General features: G+C 38.4%; 1 long non-coding RNA gene across 1 annotated transcript; it reads right to left on the bottom strand.

Annotated features, from left to right (window-relative positions):
- Positions 1–1,212: 1,212 nt before the first annotated feature.
- On the bottom strand, positions 1,213–3,112 carry LOC143848233 (uncharacterized). The gene is made up of 2 exons (XR_013235346.1): positions 2,742–3,112; positions 1,213–1,883 (listed from the first exon to the last, which is right to left on the bottom strand). It is a non-coding gene; the product is annotated as an uncharacterized LOC143848233 (long non-coding RNA).
- Between the last annotated feature and the right edge of the window lie 2,919 nt (positions 3,113–6,031).

The raw sequence follows: 6,031 nt of genomic DNA, 5'->3' as shown, positions 1-6,031 counted from the left end.
CATTGATACACTGCTTCTAGGTGTCCCAAGTAATCAAAAGGGGCGGATTTATCACTTCCCTAAATTTCCACATAATGGCCAGAAATTTTTGGTGACCCAATGGAGCAAGTGCGCACATGGCCAATTTAACGCCATGTGATTCCAGCTGGCTATAAATCAGTGCAGAGGGGCTGGCAATAAATACACTCTGAAAATGGTAAAAGCAACCCTCATGTGACGCCTTTTTTTTTATTTCCAAAGCGAAATCCCGTTTTCAAAGTGTTTTCCTTTGCTCCCAAATTGTGGTTGTGAAATGGGCAGTAAGAAAATAAAGAAGCAACGGTATGGATTGACAGTCAAATTGATTTATAATGAGAAATTTTATGGTGCATTGGTTCCCGCTTGGGCATGCACATGCACCCCCAACCCAAAACAGTGGGCCCACATTTTTTGGGCGATCCAAACCGTTCATTTGTTGGACCCTGATGTAGATAAGTTGGTCTTAGAAAATCTTCTCCATAGGATAATACTAACCCTCTGATCTTTGGAAGGTTTTATACTGTGCCATCCATTTTAAACTTCCACAAATCGAAGGGTTAAGAACATCTTATGTAGAAGTTTTCTTGGTCTACCTTATCTACATCAAGGCCCAACAAATGAATGGTTTGGATCACCCAAAAAATGTGGGCCCCACTGTTTTTTTTTGGGCCAGTGCCCGTGCCATATAATTCCTCTTATGAAAAATAAATAGGATCCAAATGAGAGAGAAGGTAACTCATTAAAGAGGAAAACCAAAGAGAAAAAGTAGTGCCGCCTTAGCATTACTCTTTAAGGCTCTGTTCACTTGCGTTCCCTGGAAAGCAAATCCCTGGAAAACAGCCTCTTTTTTCCTTGACAAGACAGAGTTCTGGTGTTCACTTGCTTTCCAGGGAAGATAGAATTAAATGCCTGCCCTTGTCTGTATTGTTAAACTTAAAAGAAAAATGGAAAACGGCATGGATGAACAATCAATACTAATCATATGATTAATGAAGAAATGGGGAAAACGGCTATGGAATAAGACTACTTTGACTTCATCTATATCTAGATCTGCCTATACAATGGGTATCATTATTTCTTGCTCAGGAACGACAGACGTCAAAAGAAGGTTCATCACCATGTGCATATCGGATATCATCTGAAGGACTGCAGTAGAAGGTATTCTCTGCACTAGAAGGCTGAGAGAGAAACCGGTCATAGTAACATTAGCAATTTCATAGAGGCAGAAAGTTACTAATTTGCGATTTTAAGGTATTATAAGCAAGCAAATAAAATCAATTTTAGCTCAATTTCACCATTCCCTACCGTGTTTGATCACATTCTTGGATATTTACCCTAAACACGAAATTGAAACTATGATCAGAATATACAAAATACCCAGCAAAACCAAATCACACCCTCCAAAACCAAATCAAGACCTACAACACATGCTGTTCTTTGCTGGGATCACTTGTGCCGGCCCTGGGACCAGAATCTTCTTCCCCGTCAATGATCCCACATTGTTGTTGCTTTGATTTTCCCCAGCAACAAGGTTCTTTCTGTTGACAATGTTGAAAATCTCAGTCAACACGGTCAAGAAGGCAGTCTCGACGATACTAGCGTCCAATGCTGATTTTTCTAAAAAGAACAGCCCTTCCTTCTCCGCGAATTCTTTGGCATCTTCAGTGGGCACGGCCCGCTGGTTTTCAAGATCGGTTTTGTTCCCTATCAGTATTATCACAATGTTTTTGTCGGCATGGCTACGCAGTTCTTCCAGCCATTGTCGTATGTGGTCCAAGCTCTGACGCTTAGTTATGTTGTAAACTGCCATAGCCCCAAGGCCCCCAACAGCACCTCTGTAGTTTGCACTCATGACGGCTCTGTATCTGTTTGTTTTATCAATCAGAAACAAACTCTCAGAACTCTGGAGCCTAAGCCCGACGTAGATAATGTAGTTCTTGAGGGTAAAGAAAAAATCAAAAAGCAAAATCTAAGATTTTTTTTTAACAAAGTTCAAAGCTGTAAATGAAAACATCCTGGTCCGCAAAGTACATTAATAATCATATGGGGGTTAGAGGGATTACAACACGAAACTACAATGATAATCTATTAACAGCTATTGCTAATGAGGTGGTTATCTGGTTAATTTCCCTTCCTAGTTTTTTTTTAACTGTAATTGCATTAACAAAAGCAAAACTAAAAGTACAAGGAGATCCATGGGAGAACAAACGAAACAATACAAGCACGCAAAAAAAAAATTACAAACTCAGAGACCGAAGAAAACTGAGACTAAATCTCTGACAAATCCAGAGGATTGCCAAACATTAGTTTATTTATTATGTGTATCCAATTATCTACACTAATTGGATGTCTACACTAATACACAATTAAGAATCACGTTCAGTAGCCATGTGCGTGCAAGCAAGACCACCACTTTGAGTAGCATAACTTGGTAAAAATAGAACGAACCAATCTCTCCAGTAGGATTAGATGTATTACAGTGACCTCATTTTGTTCTGCCTGACCTCAGATTAGTCAGATGTTGTGCGTGTCGATGGTGATCAATTGTGTTTTCTTAAATGAGTCAAACCATCTCTTGAGTAAGTCAAAAGACCAAAAGAATAATTATTTCAAAAGCAACCCTAGAAGATTTGAGCCTCCAAATATTTAGTTATCCAATGTTTAAAGCATAGGTTTTACACAATTCTAAAATGTACAAAACCCTTCAAAATAGTGCAAAATACCTTTGGGAGATCAGTTTGAAAAAAAATTCCCCAAATCCCTTAAAAGTACCCTAGAAACTCTCCATAGTTTCCGCATGTCTTCATACTTTTATTCGTAAATTCGAGCTAAAGACATTGCTTGTAACAGGGATGAAGGTTGCAAATCAAGAAAGAAATCGCAAATCAAGAAAGAGATCGCAAATCAAGAGGAAGAGGAGGCTCAATGAAAGCACCAATGTTTCGCCCTCAGATCAGAAAGTTCAGTCTTTCTCTGAACTGAAGAAGAGAGAAGATAGAGTTGAAGGAATTAGAAAGAAGAAAAGAAAGCTTTTTAATTCATCATATCAGTTCCCATGTGACTGTCGCTTTTAAAAGGAAGTCACTAAGGGTCTGTTCAGTTGCGCTTATTTTGAGGAAAGGAAACGGAAAACGGGCACGGGCTCTTTTTTCCTCGGAAAGCGCTAAAATGGTCATTTAGTTGACGGGATAAGGAAAGCGCCAATCTGAAGTGGAATCCGCAGAATCCCACGTGGCAACTCACTTTCCGCCCTTTACAATCCGTCAAAAATAGTCGGATTTGTCACGGATTCTCACTAGGGAAAGCAGAAAAAAAGCAAGTCGCGTCCTCTTTTTTTGGTTTTGAGAATACAAAGAGCCCTAAACCCTCATATCTTCGTCATCATCTTTGGTCTGTGGAGAGCAAAACTGCTGCCATCTTCTCCAATGCGGTGGTTTTCCGATCTCCACTCCACTTTCCTTGAGAGGTAAGCTTCTTACCTCGTCCCTCTCTCCTCTTTCCTTTTTTTATTTTTTATTTTTTCTGTTTTATTGGTGTTTTATCGCCATTTTTAGGAGTTTTCTCATCAGTTTCAGATGGGAAAGAAGAATGGGTTTCATGCACATTTTAGTGGGGATTTATCAACATTTTTTAGGGGTTTTCAATTTCAGATATTGGCACTACCTGAAACTCTTTTTTAGAAAATGCAAATTTGAATCTTTTTCTATTTCTTTATCTGCCATTGCAAAAACCCCTAATCTGCTTTGATTTGATTAGATTTCCCTTTGGCTTTCTAATTTTTTCAAAGTTCTTAAATATGATTAGGGGTTTATATGATGGTTCGGATTAGGGTTTAAGTGAAACCCTCTTTCATATGTTTTGATTTTTGAGCTTATTTTTTTAAACCCGTTTCAGATCTTGTGTGAAACCCCCTTTCATATTGTTGTTTCTTTACTGTTTCTTTTCCGTTTCTTAGAAACTGAACGAGCACTCCTACTGCTTTCTTAGCAGTTTCTTTTCCTTTTCATTTCCTTCTGCCATGGCATTTCATTTTCCTTTCCGTTTCCTGCGCGCAACTGAACAGACCCTAACATAATTTGTTGTGTTGACATCATTTGTAACTAACTTGATGCCTTTCTTTGATCACAAAGTACAACTACATAAGCCTAACTACCTGGTTTAACAGCCTAATTACCATCAGCTAACTAGTCCTTATTTACTGAAGTAATCCCCCATCCATATAGGTTTATTTTTGCATTCTGCTCGCTCTGTTTCTTCCTCCCTGCTTTTGCTGAATGTCAAACCCCTCTTCACAGTAATGGGTCTCCTTTCCCACTGTTACCTGTTCGCTATCAGCTTCTTTACCGGGAGATGATTTTTAGCCCCCCAACCCAAATGACTAACACTTTTTGACATCAAATCACGTTGGGGTGGGGGGGGGGGGGGGGGGTTGGGGTTGAAAAAAGCATCTCCCATTACATTAGCATTAAATAGTAATATTTATCTTTATTGGGTTTTAGAGGCAAGGTGACATTCCCTCGTCTTATATCTCTCTTCTTTCGTTAATAAACTGAGGGTGCCGCTTTGGGTTCTTAGATAAATTCTGAGTTAATAAAAACGAGAGCTATTAGGAAGATCTACGCTCATGAAAAAATATGATTATTTTTATAAAATCATAAAAGAGACCAACAAGTGAGAAAATCTGGTCTTAATGAGCAAATATGACAGTGATCCAATGCACACATCGCATATGTGCTTGGTCCTTGGGACAGTTGGTCTGATGGGCTATCATGGTACAACCTTGTGGGTCTAGGTATGATGCCGAACATAGACTCACCTCTTTTGCAAGATTGGTGCATACAAAAATCAATGGCATAAAAATTACTCATGATCTTGCCATCTTGGCCATCCACGCGGCAATTTGCAATCCAAACCATTCAATTGTGGGGCAGGGTCCATACTACTCACTTTAAAATGAGTATCCGTTTCCCTCCTTTCCCTGCTAGGATTGGAATCCTGTATTTTACATGTCCATACGATCGAGTCTTTGCGTATGTCTTTGGGCTTTTCAATTTACATTCAAGAGTTCTAATGTGTTCTCATAAACTCACCCTAATAAGTTCTTAAGCATCCAATCAGTAGATTGATTTTTGCCAGTTAAAAAAATGTGGATTGTTTCTTATATTTGCTTTTTAACTGTTAATTTGCTAGTAAATTATATTCAACTTCAAAACCATTTTCATATAATCATAGGCTCTGTTGGGAATGCAGGATTTTTTGGAAAAGTTTGGAAAAGGACTGAAATTTCATGCTTTTACATGTGTAAAAAGTTACTTCTGCACTTCAAGTTTTATTTTCAAGTACCTTTAATTTGTATATCCCTAAAATTTATCATTTGTCTCTAGGCTCTGTTTCTTTCAACGTAAAATGGGCATAAAACGAATTTTATGTATATGACCATCTTGGTATAAAAGGTATGGACGAGTCCTTAGAGTTGAAATTGGTGCTACCAAGTGGGCATTTTCTAGTTCTATCGTATTTAAGGATTCCAATGAGGTGGAAGTAGGAGCGGTTCTTTAGGTATTAGATTGTTGGCAGCAGATAACCTTATTGTGGAGGGTGACTCCCCTCAATGTAATTAGATGGTTGGACAAGAGATCTCCTATCCCATGGAGATGTTCAAAGTTCATAGATGAGATTTTTGATCGAGTGGAAGGCCACGTAGTTCGTTTTATTCACGTAAGGAGGTTAGCGAATGGAGAGGCGGACAAGCTAGCTCGGATGGGAATATCTAGAGTGGATTTAGAGATTTTTTATTTCTTACCACCTTGAGTTTTATTATCATAGTCGTGTCTTTTCTTTTTTGTATCCTTCTTGTGCCCATGACCATCTTGGTCTTGGCCTCTCTTATCTAATAAAATACCATCAATTCAGAAAAAAATAATAAAACAAATTTTATGCCCCATTTTAAGTGAAAAAGTTGGCTTAAATTTGTTTTTCACCCATTTTATGTCAAAAGAAACATATAGTAGGG

Source organism: Tasmannia lanceolata, unplaced genomic scaffold (assembly GCF_043159265.1).
Source record: "Tasmannia lanceolata isolate RefF3 unplaced genomic scaffold, GAP_Taslan_0.1 ptg000016l, whole genome shotgun sequence".
Taxonomy (NCBI): Eukaryota; Viridiplantae; Streptophyta; class Magnoliopsida; order Canellales; family Winteraceae; genus Tasmannia; species Tasmannia lanceolata.
Note: the sequence above shows the minus strand (reverse complement) of the source record. Positions and strands in the feature narration are given on the sequence as shown.